This window comes from Corythoichthys intestinalis, chromosome 9 (genome assembly GCF_030265065.1).
Source record: "Corythoichthys intestinalis isolate RoL2023-P3 chromosome 9, ASM3026506v1, whole genome shotgun sequence".
NCBI lineage: Eukaryota > Metazoa > Chordata > Actinopteri > Syngnathiformes > Syngnathidae > Corythoichthys > Corythoichthys intestinalis.
The window spans coordinates 46,899,953-46,913,770 of NC_080403.1; positions in this window are offsets into that span (position 1 = coordinate 46,899,953).

Sequence of the window (13,818 nt, forward strand, 5' to 3'; positions counted from 1 at the left end):
AGCCCTCGATACTCAAGCCATCTTTTTACCTGAACATTTGTATGTTCTTCCACATCATTACCAGTGAATTTGGCACCATGGACATCATTTTCGGACAGAATTGGTAGGTTTAGCTCAGTAAACATCTCGTTCGTACACTAGTTCTATGCATTTACTATTAGGGACAAACGGGAGGTTGACCAGCCTAGCCACAATTACTAAAGTAATGAATATTAATAAGCAAAAGTGACGTGTTGCTTGCGGTACGCCATTCTGTCGAGAAAAAAAAATACAGAAATTAAACATCATTCGTCCAAAGAGCATAAGTAACCTCTAGTGAAGAAACTATTTTTCCTATTATGAAACTAAAAGGATCATATCTCCGATTTTCCTTGGTCAATCGGTGCCAAATAAAACTGGGAGAGAGGTTAAAAGGTTAAAATCTGTGTTTTTGAGTCATGTTGACAGCAGCGCTTTAAGTCAAATATTTTTTTTTTTTTTTTTTTTTTAAACGGTGCTGTAAAGACACCATGTGATTAAACAGGCCGACGTGATTGTAGAACGGCAAGCTTTAGTCTGATTGGTATAATGGAGTCATGTGAATATTGTTGCGATGTCTCATTGGTGAAACTGGTAGCGCTACTGTTGGCGTCTCTGGGAAAAAACAAACAAACAAAAAAAAGTAAAATCGAATATGTAGAATAAAGAGGAAAAATGTAATGACTAGTAAAGCCCAAAATAGCTGAGTAAGTGTAGCGTTTTTTTCTACAGAAATCTACTCAAGTAAAAAGTATGGCTTAGTAAAACTACTTTTAGAAGTACATTTTTCACCAATAGTTACTCAAGTAAATGTAACTGAGCAAATGTAACGCGTTACTACCAACCTCTGCTCGCTGCAAGCCTCTCTCCCAATGAAAATGGCTTGGACTTGTAGCAACTTTGTTGTTATTTCATAGTATTTAACTCATTGCCTGACGTTGACAACAATAGATATTTAATTAATTCATTTAAACTGGGAAGATTGTAAATGGTCATCGCTGCTAACCTCTCAAATAATGTCAATGAGTGCGCTATAAAGGGTTAAAGAGGTCTCGAGTAGATTAATCTCTTCTGAAACATATTGAAGGAGATGTTTTTTATCATAAGCAGAGTTTGGGGGGGGGGGGGGGGCAGGCCCCCCTTGGTGGCCGAAAAGTGTCATTGCATGTAATTGAATGTATAAAAGTTGCAAAGCAAGAAAACAAACAACAAAAATGAATGAAATGGACAAAAAAAAAATTATAATGGGTCAAAATTATTCATGTGACTAGCACCTTAGACGGTCGTTTGCTTTGCATTTTATTTAAAAAAATAAATAAATAGGAGAGGGCAATTTTATTTTTCAAATGATTTTTTCTTTGATTGAAAATATTTTGATTTTGGTTGAAGCAACTTTTTGTGGGATTGAATGATTTAGACACAAATGTCCTACCCGTAATATGGCCCAAACACAAAAAGGATTGCTAAAATCAAAGAAAACTTTTTAAATGAAAAATTAAGTGTTCAAATGCAAATTTTTGAGCCTCAAATATTTTTTCATTCAAAATTTTGTATGATTGAAATATTGTCTTTTTTTTTTTTTTGGATTGAAGTGATTTTTCTTTTGAAAATATATTTTTTTGTATGAAGCAACCTAATTTTTGATTGAATAATAAAGACACACATGTACAAGCCAAAATGTGGCCCAAACACAAAACAACATTACTTCAATCAAAAAAAAAAATTGACTAAAAAAAACCCAAAAAAACATTCAAATTAAAATAGCTTTCAAATGCATTTTTTGGGTTTCAAATTTATTTTTGCATTCAAACACATTTTTTTAAGTGTGAAGTGACATTTTTTAATTGAAAATATATATTTTGATTGAGGCAACTTTTTGTTTTGATTGAAGCATTTTTTTGATCGAATAATCATAGGCAGAGTTTGACTTTTGGGGAAGGGGGGGGCACAAGATGTTGATGAGCCCAAAACGCTGTGTCAGCAATAAAATTAACTACAAGAATATTTATAATAATAAGTTGAAAATGAGCGTTTTTTTTTTTTTGTCTCCCGTTATTATTGAGGGGAATTCTAAATCAGTCTGCTGGCAGGACAGCTATACTTTTCACCAAGATCGTCATCCATTGAATATGGTATGCCCGCTGGTGTCGTGCCAATGTGGTTACCTCAGTCAAAAATTGTATCCCCTGGGCGGAGCCATAGGGAGGTAGATTTGTGTCTTCATTATTCGATCCAAAAAGAAATGCTTCAATCAAAACAAAAAGTTGCCTCAATCAAAATATATTCAATAAAAAAACGTCACTTCAATAAAAAAAATGTGTTTGAATGCAAAAATAAATTTGAAACCCCAAAAATGCATTTGAAAACTATTTCTATTTTTTATTTATATATATTTTTTTATTTAAGTCAACATTTTTAAATGTTTTTGATTGAAGCAACTTTTTTGATTGAAGTAATGTTGTTTTGTGTTTGGCCCACATTTTGGCTAGGACATTTGTGTCTATTATTCAATCAAAAATTAAGTTGCTTCATACAAAAAAATATATTTTCAAAAGAAAAAAATCAATTTAAAAAATATATTACAATCATAAAGAAGTTTTTGAATGCGAAAAATTATTTGAGGCTCCAAAATTTGCATTTGAACACTTAATTTTTCATTTAAAAAGTTTTCCTTGATTTTAGCAATCCTTTTAGTGTTTGGGCCATATTATGGGTAGGACATTTGTGTCTAAATTATTCAATCACCCAAAAAGTTGCTTCAACCAAAAAGAAAAAACAAAAACAAAAATTCAATCAAAGAAAAAATCATTTGAAAAATAAAATTGCCCTCTCCTATTTTTTATTTTTATTTTTTTTGTTGAAAATAATATGCAAAGGATATGACCGTCTAAGATGCTAGTCACATAATCTGTTCAAAAAATAATTTTGACCATTATAAAAAAAAATTTTTTTTGTTCATTTCATTCATTTTTGTTGTTTTTCTTGCTTTGCAACTTATATAGGAAAGTCAATTACATGCAATGACACTTTTCGGCCACCAAGGGGGCCTGGCCCCCCCTAAAACTCCACTTATGTGGATAATGAAGACACAAATCTACCTCCATATGGCTCCGCCCAGGGGACACAATTTTTGACTGAGGTAACTACATTGGCACGACACCGGCGGGCGTACCATATTCAATGGATGACGATCTTGGTGAAAAGTATAGCAGGAAAAAGTATAGCTGTCCTGCCAGCAGCCTGATTTAGAATTCCCCTCAAGAATAACGGGAGACAAAAAAACCCCGCTCATTTTCAACTTATTATAATGAATATTCTTGTAGTTAATTTTATTGCTGATACTGCGTTTCGGGCTCATCAACATCTTGTGCCCCCCCTGCCCCAAAAGTCCAACTCCGCCTATGCATTTGATCTACATTAAATGCTGGCTTTAAGAAGATGACTGCACAAAAATATAAAAGCCTTTTTGCACCATTGGAAGAAAAAAACAGCAATGATATAATGGACTTTTGAGAAAGTAATTCTTCCTTTATTGAACCTGATGTCTTTCCATAAATCATTTGAACAATCTCGAAATTGTATAAATAGAGCTACAGCAATGTAAACAATGATATCCATCTAACTTATGTACATCGTTGTATTTTAAGAAGCACAAGGGATGCTATTAATAATCTTGATATCAAATTATTTTCCATCTGCACATATACAGTACTTTAAGAGTATAATCTGTGACAAGGTTAAACGCCGCCAATCCTGCTCAGAAGAACAACATGCCCACACACACGGAACCTTTTTTCATCGTGAAAAGATCAGTTTTCTTAAAAAGTGCTTGTTTCATGAAATATATTTCTGCTACATCGTCTTTTGTGGTGAGACGAAGGGTCTGCCCCTCACCCGTCCACAGTCACTCCCCTGTAGGACAACGCAAAGATGCTAATGAACTTGCATGTCAGTAGGCCTTTGGAACCATTAAAGTGCTTGTCAAATGATTCCAATTAAAAAATGAAAAGGGTCGTCAACTTAAGGAAATGGTTGTCAATGTCTGAAGGACACGGATAACATGGTGGGGTGGGGAAGCTTCATGGCAGTTTTCCAAGTCATGAATTGATGGATGAACATGATGCAATAATGCTAGTAATTATTATAACCATTTTTAGGTCATCTAGGCTTACTTGATTTGTTTTGAGAATTTCCTGGTGGGCTGGATCAAGCACTGTACGCTTATTTAGGGTCATTAATAAGCCAATGTCAAAAGGTTTTACAGGACGGGCTTACACATCACGTTGCAGCCATTACGGTGCCCATATAAACCCACTCAGGAAATAGATCTTTAGCTGTTTTCAATATCTATCAGGAGAAAAAGTGTGAATTGGAAATGCAGAAATGTATGACATCAGAATACCTCGACTTTTAGGCATTTATTTTTTTCTCAACACTTATTCAATCTGCTATTCTCTGACTTCTACTCATTTTGTCGGATGTGTTTGGAACTTTGTAATAGTAGAAAAATAAGCCCAAACAAAAATAAACTTTAAGTAAGAATAAAAGAAAACTACAGAGCGCCCTGGGTACCAGGGTATAAAAAAATATTTTCATCGCTAATCTATAACCACAGTTTAGTACTCTGTACCCACAGTTTACTGAACAGTACCAACAGTTTAGTAATATGTACCCACCGATTACAAAACTGTACCTGCAGTTTAGTAATCTGTACCCGCAGTTTAGTCATTTGTACCCACAGGTTACCAAACTGTACCCACAGTTTAGTAATTTGTACCCACAGTTTCGTAATCTGTACCCACAGGTTACTAAACTGTAGCTGCAGTTTAGTAATCTGGACCTGCAGTTTAGTAGTTTGTACCCACAGTTTAGTAAACTGTACCCACAGTTTATTAAAAATTTAGCAATGACTTTGTTCCTCGAAGGCAACCCGTGTGCAGCTGCTTGCTTTGTCTGTCGACGTTTGGAGTTCCTAGCAAAAAAATGACAGTTTAGTCATCTGTGGGTACAGTTTATTAAACTGTGGGTACAGACATAGACTTTACAGTCAGTTGACAAGACAGCTCCCACAGACATTGCGCCACGCCTTCCTGTAGGGGGCCGGACCAAGGCAGAAGTTGAGTTGGCTTTCACTGTAATAAACTCAATCATCCTGCGTTCCAACTCCAGATTTAAGTGGAAATAGTAACAGTACTGCATACAAGCAGGCAGGAGTGTCTCAAGAGTGATTTGGTCGAGGATTCAAGATAATTATTATATTTCTCGCACCATGCATGCGCTTTGAAATGTTGTGAATACAATTAAATGAATGGAAAAAATTAGCCTAACTTTAGCTTGAAATATTTACGTAAAATGAATGGTAAATGCCCGGTATTTTGCTTTTAACAGAGTCTAGAGTGTCTGACGTTCGTATCTGTAGAAATGTCGCGATTTAAGCATTTATCTACAAGAATTCTCAACTTAAAAAGCTCTTTGTTTCGTGACAGCCACCATGTTGGATTACACAATACTGTAACTTTTGCTTGAAATATTTACGTAAAATGACCGAAAGTTGCCCGTTTTTTGCTTTTAACCACAAATCTAGACTGTTTTACATTCATTTCTATAGAAATTTTGCGATTTAAGCATTTATTTATCAGAATTTTCAATTTAAAAATCTCTTTGTTTCGTGACAGCCGCCATGTTGGATTACACAATACTGTAACTTTTGCTTGAAATATTTGGGTAAAATGAACGATAACTGCCCGTTTTTTGCTTTTAACCATAAATTTAGACTGTTTTAAGTTAATATCTATAGAAATTTCACGATTTAATCATTTATTTATAATCATTTTCAACCTAAAAAGCTCTTTCTTTTGTGACAGTCACCATGTTGGATTTTGTATCGCTACACAATAGCGGAATTCAACCTAAATAAATTGTGATTGTATATAGAAAAATGCAAATTTTGTTTTTGTTGAGTAAGATTAAGATGATTCTGCATGCCTTACTCAAGTATTAAGTTTCTCATGTGAAAATTGAGTGATTTATTAGCTGTTGAAAACTTAACACTAAATTAAATATAAAAATAAGTTGTTATTTTGGGCGAATGATATACTTATATGGTATGTTAAATATTGATATTGACCCTGAAAATATAGGTGATTATCTCTGCATTTGGCACTTTGTGTGCACCTAGCTTAACATTTTAGAATTTTATAGCCATTTTATGTTTTGTTGTATTTGTATGGAAAATAATTAATCGGGATTTGTGTGCATCTAGCGTAAAATTTGAGAATTTTATAGCCATTTTAAGTTTTGTTGTACTTGTATGGAAAAATAATCGGGATTTTATTAGGGAGCGACTTTGAATTTTTTTTTTTTTTATGTCGCTGGTCATGGAGACTCATATAAGCCTGAGGGAGGTGCCTGTTTTGGTTTTGGGTCGCTAGCAGCTTTGGTTTTGAAAATATTTGAAGTTTTTGAAAATAGGCCCCCTACGAATCAGCCCCGTGTCCCGTCAACTGATAGTGAAATCTATGCCGCAGTTTAGTTAAGATTATTAATTTGTACACAAAATTTAGTAATCTGTACCCAAAATTTAGCAATGACTTTGTTCCTCAAGGGCAACCCCTGTGCATCTGCTTGCTTCGTCCATCTGCGTTTCGAGTCCCCAGCAAACAATCAATGTTAACTGTGGGTACAGTTTAGTAATCTGTAAATACAGTTTAGTAATGTGTAGGTACAGTTTAGTTATGTGTTTACAGATTACTAAACTGTGGGCACACGTTGGTAATCTGTGTGTACAATTTATTAAACTGTGGGTACAGTTTAATAATCTGTGGGGACAGATTACTAAACTGTGGCTACAGATTAGCTATGATTTTTTTTTTTCTGACTTGATTCCCAATGGGCTCTGTAGAAAACATACAGAGAAGAGAATGAACTGTCATTGTGTTTTAAAACTGCCTACGTGTTAGCCTATTTACCACATAGCGTTTTATTCCAAATATATTTACTTACATAGTATACAGCACAACATTCTGAAAACTGAATTGGCAGCATGGATGGAAGGTCCTTATTTGCTTATTCCAAGTCAAGTTAAACAACTTGTCAGACAACTGTTGCCTACGACTGTAAAATCAAATCAAGTCAACGACAAGAGATTTTCGGGTCAAAACAAAAGACCCTAGAGGTGCTAACGATACACTTCGCCTCAGTAAAAAAGGAAGGGACATTAACTCAGGAACAGGCAGTTGACACCCCTGAGCCTTTACCCTGCTCATCCCCAGCAGGCAAACAACAGCAGACAAAGGCAAACCGTCAATGGAAAACTCAAGTTGGAGAAAGAAAGACGCTCATTGGGACATTTCCAAGTCAAAGCCCTGCACTAGAGTTTTGGGCTAAAGGTGACATTTTAGAAAATAGATCAATGAAGTGACACCGCATTGAATTGCCTGAACCAATTAGCCAGGGAAATTTGTTGACCAATGGCCGAGATAAACCTGGATTGGAACAAATGCAAACAACTGTAGTTTGTTTGCAGGCGGGCATGATGACTTGAGGATTAGTCACTGCTCTTGTAATGGTTGTTATAGCTGCATGCAGTGCTTTTTTTCGTCAACGATGACGATAACGAAATTATTTCGTCGGCTAAGATTTTTAAATGACAATAAAGTCACGATGACGGGCTAAAAACGTGTCATCGGAGATTTAAACATAAGACGAATTCCAGTTTTCGTCTGACGAGACGAGGTGAAAAAGTGCCATAGTTTCCCTCATATGTTCACAATGTGTGGCAGTTTCTTATCGTATGTGTAGGTTAGCCTGCATCGTAGCAGTGTTTGATTGTGTCACTCATGTGACACGCTGCATCCCCCGGCCCCACAAACACACTCACTGATGCCCTCTGGAGGCTTCAAACTTGTTTTGAAACAAAAGGATTTGTTTTCTTATCTTGGCTAGAGAGAATATGCCATGTTGCTTTAACCTTTGAAGGTCTGTGCTGTGATCATCACACACTAAATGTAACTTGTAGCATTAGCATAGCATTTGCATTTACCGTGGCGAGTGTTGTCTTAAACTCTTGGACAACTTTTTTTTTTATTTTTTATTTTTTTTACAAACAGTTCGTGGCATCCAGGTGTTTTTCATTACCGTAATTTCCCGAATATAACGCAAACTTTTTTCCCCAAAATCAACTTGTAAAATCATGGTGCGCATTACACACGGGTACAGGCATGGAGACAGAAATATATATATATATATATATATATATATATATATATGTATATATATATCAGGGCTGTCAAACGATTAAAATTTTTAATCGAGTTAATTACAGATTAAAAATTAATCGTAATTAATCGCAATTAATCACAATTCAAACCATTTATAAAATATGCCATATTTTTCTGTAAATTATATATATATTCTGTAAAATAAATTGTTGGAATGGAAAGATAAGACACAAGATGGATATATACATTCAACATACGGTACATAAGGACTGTATTTGTTTATTATAACAATAAATCAACAAGATGGCATTAACATTATTAACATTCTGTTAAAGCGATCCATGGATAGAAAGACTTGTAGTTCTTAAAAGATAAATGTTAGTACAAGTTATAAAAATATTATATTAAAACCCCTCTTAATGTTTTCGTTTTAATAAAATGTGTAAAATTTTCAATCAAAAAATAAACTAGCAGCCCGCCATTGTTGATGTCAATAATTACTTACACCAGGGGTGTCCAAACTTTTTGCAAAGGGGGCCAGAATCGGTGTGGTAAAAATGTGGGGGGCCGACCTTGGCTGACATCCTTTAGATAGAACAATATATCTAAGCAAATTTTAGCAAGCCATTCTGTTTGTCACATTTGCTTTATTATTATTTTTTTTTAATTACTAATTTCCACAAAATCTTGCAACTTGCCTTTGTGGCGTTCTCTTTCATCTCTTGGGCTCTTGCGAAATACTGCTGCTGTAAAATTAAACTAGCTTTAAGTTGCTTCAATTTCTCGCTACGTATCTTCCCTGTAATCTGGTCGTACATGTCAGCTTGTCTTGTTTAGTAATATCGCCTCACATCGAACTCTTTAAAAACAGCGACTGTCTCTTTGCAAATGAGACAGACACAGTTTTTGCGTATTTTAGTGAAAAAATAGTCCAATTTCCACCTATCCTTGAGGCGTCGGCAGTCACAGTCAACTTTTTGTTGTTGTTGATTGTTGCCATTTTAGAAAATTGGGAGTAAAGAATCACGCGGGGTAATGTTGCTTAGAGTGCTGCTGCCTTTTAGTGGGTAAATGAGAAGCAGCATTTAGTGTGTAAGCTACTTCATATGCTGGTAGCAGTACTGCTGACCAATTTATTAGGTCTGTGTGCGGGCCAGACATTTTTGATTTTATGACACAGGCTGGGGGCCGGATGAAATTTGACCACGGGCCACATTTGGCCCCCGGGCCGCACTTTGGACATATTTGACTTACACAATGCTCATGGGTGCTGAAGCCTATAGAATCAGTCGCACCCAAGCGCCAGCAGAGGGCGGCAAAACTCCATAAAACAAAATTAACAAGTGGGCATTTCACTCTACTGACATTTAAATCTGTCTGAGCGGGACATGTGCGTTAATTGCGTAAAAATTTTTAACGTGATTAATTAAAAAAATTAATTACCGCCCATTAACGCCACAGCCCTAATATATATATATATATATATATATATATATATATATATATATATATATATATATATATACACATATACACATTAGATATATATAAAAAAAAACTATTTTTTTTATTGACACGGCCATGTTGTGTTGAAGAAGCGTATGCGGCGATCCGTTGCCGACCATTACGGTACGTGACGTCACCATTTTGTTTCGGAAATACTTCACTCTGATCGGTCGAATGATTTCGTCCGTGTTAAATTCTGCTTTTTTCACTCTAATAATAAAAAAAAAAAAAAAAAAAAAAAAAAAAAAATTAAAATTAGGGTGCACGTTATACACGAGTACATTAATTTTCCCTATACTTTACAAGTAAATTTGGGGTGCGCGTTATACACGGGTGCGCCTTATATTTGGGAAATTACGGTAATTGAAAATAATGCATTGTTTACCTGCTGTGTGTGTATTATCATCACAAACATAACGATGTCCTCGTAGACGCTACAGTTATGTGCTCCTTTGTTCATTTCAAACTGTTGAAAACCCTTATTTACTTTGGGAGTAAAACTTTTGAATTTTACATACAGAAACATTTTAATTTATTGTCGACTAAAACTAGACTAAGACATTATGAAATGACTATAATATGACCAAGACTAATAAGTATTTTCGTCTAAAAGACTAAGACTATGACGAAAATAAAAAGGGCTGCTAAAAGCAACATTGGCTGCATGTTATGATGATTTCGGAGAGAAAGAAGTATTTGAATGTCTTTTTACTCATTCGTCTTCAAGCGGAAGTTCAGAATTTTTGACATTAAGCTCAATCTTCCGAGTTAGCGGGGGTTAAATTAGTCGATGCGCACTTCAAAATAAAAGCACTTCATGTCAAATCTCTAGCAGTATATTAACTCTTCAGGAAATAATATTCAGAATAATTTTAGCTGTGTATTTACTTTTCAGGGTAAGTAATGTAAATAGAAACATTATAAACTGTAACTATTTCTTTTTGATGGTTTTAAACTATTATTCACTATGAATTCAATTATGCATTTTAATCAAACATTTCACAACAGTGGAGTTGATTTCAACAAATTCCGTGCAGTTTGTTAGTTATTTATAAATTTCAGGGCTCCGGAATGGCTAAGCTAGCGCAAGTCAATGGCCCCTTCCTAGCATGCCAATAAAAAAAAACAATACTAACAGGTCTAACATTGTCAAATAAATTCAAAATGCAGATCGTTGTTAATAATACCCATGCCGCCAAAAATATTTGTCACACCAAACTGCCGTGATTCATTTATTTCTGCGGTACTATTTTTAAAAATGCGTAATGCGACCACAATAAAGAGGAGTGCTTCGGGCACTCGTGTTCACGCTGCATTCGAGGAAGGTGGGAAAGCGGACTTACCCCACTTAGATGGTACCATTTGCGACCTCAAAGCGTTCAAAGCGTTTTTTTTTTTATTTTGGCCATCAAAAGACATGTTGACCTCCATCAAATATGGCTTCTATTAAGCCATCAAATAGTGGAGCAAAAAACGACGGCTAAGATAAATAGACCACACTGTAAACTGCCTTCTTTAGTTTTACTATTGACGGTCTACTTTTCGACGGGCAGCACATTTTGTCGAGTGACGTCTGATTGTAGCAACTCGTGAAGACGGGGTACTTTTTTTTTTTGACTGTGCGACTAGGGCCCATAGTTCGAGTGGCGTTCCAATGATATTTATCCTGGTCGGAGGTTGAAAAACTCTTGATTTCCCACCTTCCTCGAAGGCAGCATCAGTCTACAGAGTCTTGACAACATAATGAAATGCGTATTTAGAGCAGTGGCGCCTCCAGAAATTTTTCATAGGGGTGGCTAGATGGGGCCATTTAAAATCTTGGGGTGGCCAAAACTAAAAGCCATAATTTTAGGTTTTCATTATATTATTGCAGTAAAAAGGTCAGGGGAAAACTATCAGAAAGACTTAAGGACACGACTACTGATATACTTTGGTGTATTGTGTAATATTTGATGTTACTAACGATTTAATGTGCATAGTCCATAACTGTCCAGTCAACATTTTGAGTTCCACAACAATTCTGTTTTATTGTGTTATGTATATATTAGGCATAAAGTGTACATTTAACTAGGGCTGTCAAACGATTAAAATTTTTAATCGAGTTAATCACAGCTTAAAAATTAATCGTAATTAATCGCAATTCAAACCATCTCTAAAATATGCCATATTTTTCTGTAAATTATTGTTGGAATGGAAAGATAAGACAAGACGGATAAATACATTCAACATACTGTACACAAGTACTGTATTTGTTTGTCATAACAATAAATCCACAAGATGGCATTAACATTATTAACATTCTTTCTGTGAGAGTGATCCACGGATAGAAAGACTTGTAATTCATAAAGGATAAATGTGAGTTTGCATATTGTGACTAAATATTGCCATCTAGTGTATTTGTTGAGCTTTCAGTAAATGATACTGTAGCAACTTAACTGTTCTGCCCAAATGCATGATGGGAAGTGGTGCAACCATGACTGTGTGTGGTGACTGTTGCGTTGGGTACACTACAGGGTGTTTAGAAAAAGATCAACTCCCCATCATTCTTCCCCACGTCGCTTCCCACAATACTTATAGTTGCTGTGGGAGAGATGACAAAGCTTTTGCCAATTAAAAGCACGGCCCCAATGAATGCTTGTATCTACTCCACTCACTTGACACTGCCTCATCTCTGTATATAAGTAAAACGGCGCCATTCTAGGCTGTTTGCGGCAATGCGCGAGTGAGTCGTACCACGACTGCGTGATTAATTTAAAAAATTACCGCGAACGCGATAAATTTGACAGCCCTAAATTTAACAAAACAAAATAAATGCATTCATTTGGGATGAAATGCATAACTGATGCTACAACAATCTAACGATATACTGGCAAGCGGGGTGGCCAATGGGGTGGCCAACCAATTTATAGGGGTGGCCATGGCCACCCCTGGCCACCCCCTGGTGGCACCACTGATTTAGAGGTTGTGGAAACAGACAGAAGAAATGAGCAAATGAGAGTTTCCACAAATTCCCTAAGAAGAACAAGGAACAATACAAACTGTGCATACTTGCTGCTGGCCGCGACATAAACACACCGTTGGAAAAAATATCACTCTGCTCTGCAGCCTGTTATCTACAAAGCTACTGGATGACAAATGTTGCTGTTCATACTGCAGTTATTGACATGCAATGGTAAGTTTTAATAACTTCATCCTGAAAACATAGCCAACACTATTGATTGCATGATTTTCATGCGTGCATATGTTGCTTTTTATTGGCATGCTAGGAGAGACTCATTGACTCGCGCTAGCTTTGCCACTCTGGAGCCCCGGAACTAAAAATTACTAAACTGCTGGCCAAAAGTATTGGCACCCGTGCAATTCTGTCAGATAATGCTCAATTTCTCCCAGAACATGATTGGACTTACAAATGCTTTGGTAGTAATTTCTTTATTTATTTTGCTTGCAATAAAAAAACACAAAAGAGTATGAAAATGAAATCATGATGATTTTACACAAAACTCCAAAAACTGGACAAAAGTCTTGGCAACCTCAGCCTAATACATGGTAGCACAACCTTTAGACAAAATAACTGCGAACAACCGCTTCTGGTATCCATCAATAAGTTTCTTACAATGCTCTGCTGGAATTTTAGAACATTCTTCTTTGGCCAACTGCTCCAGGTCTCTGAGATTTGAAAGGTGCCTTCTCCAAACTGCCATTTTCAGATCTCTCCACAGGTGTTCTATGGGATTCAGGTCTGGACTCATTGCTGGCCATTTTAGAAGTATTTCTCTCAACCCATTCTCTATTGCTTTTTGGAGTGTGTTTTGGGTCATTGTCCTGCTGGAAGACCCATGACCTCTGAGGGAGACCCAGCTTTTTCACACTGGCGAACACAATATGTTGCAAAATTTGTTGGTAATCTTCAGACTTCATAATGCCATGCACACGGTCAAAGAGTCCAGTTCCATAAGTCGCAAAGCAACCGCAAAACATCAGAGAACCTCACCCATGTATGACTGTGGGGATCGTGTTCTTTTCTTTGAAGGCCTTGCGTTTTCCTGTAAACTCTATGTTGATACCTTTTCCCAAT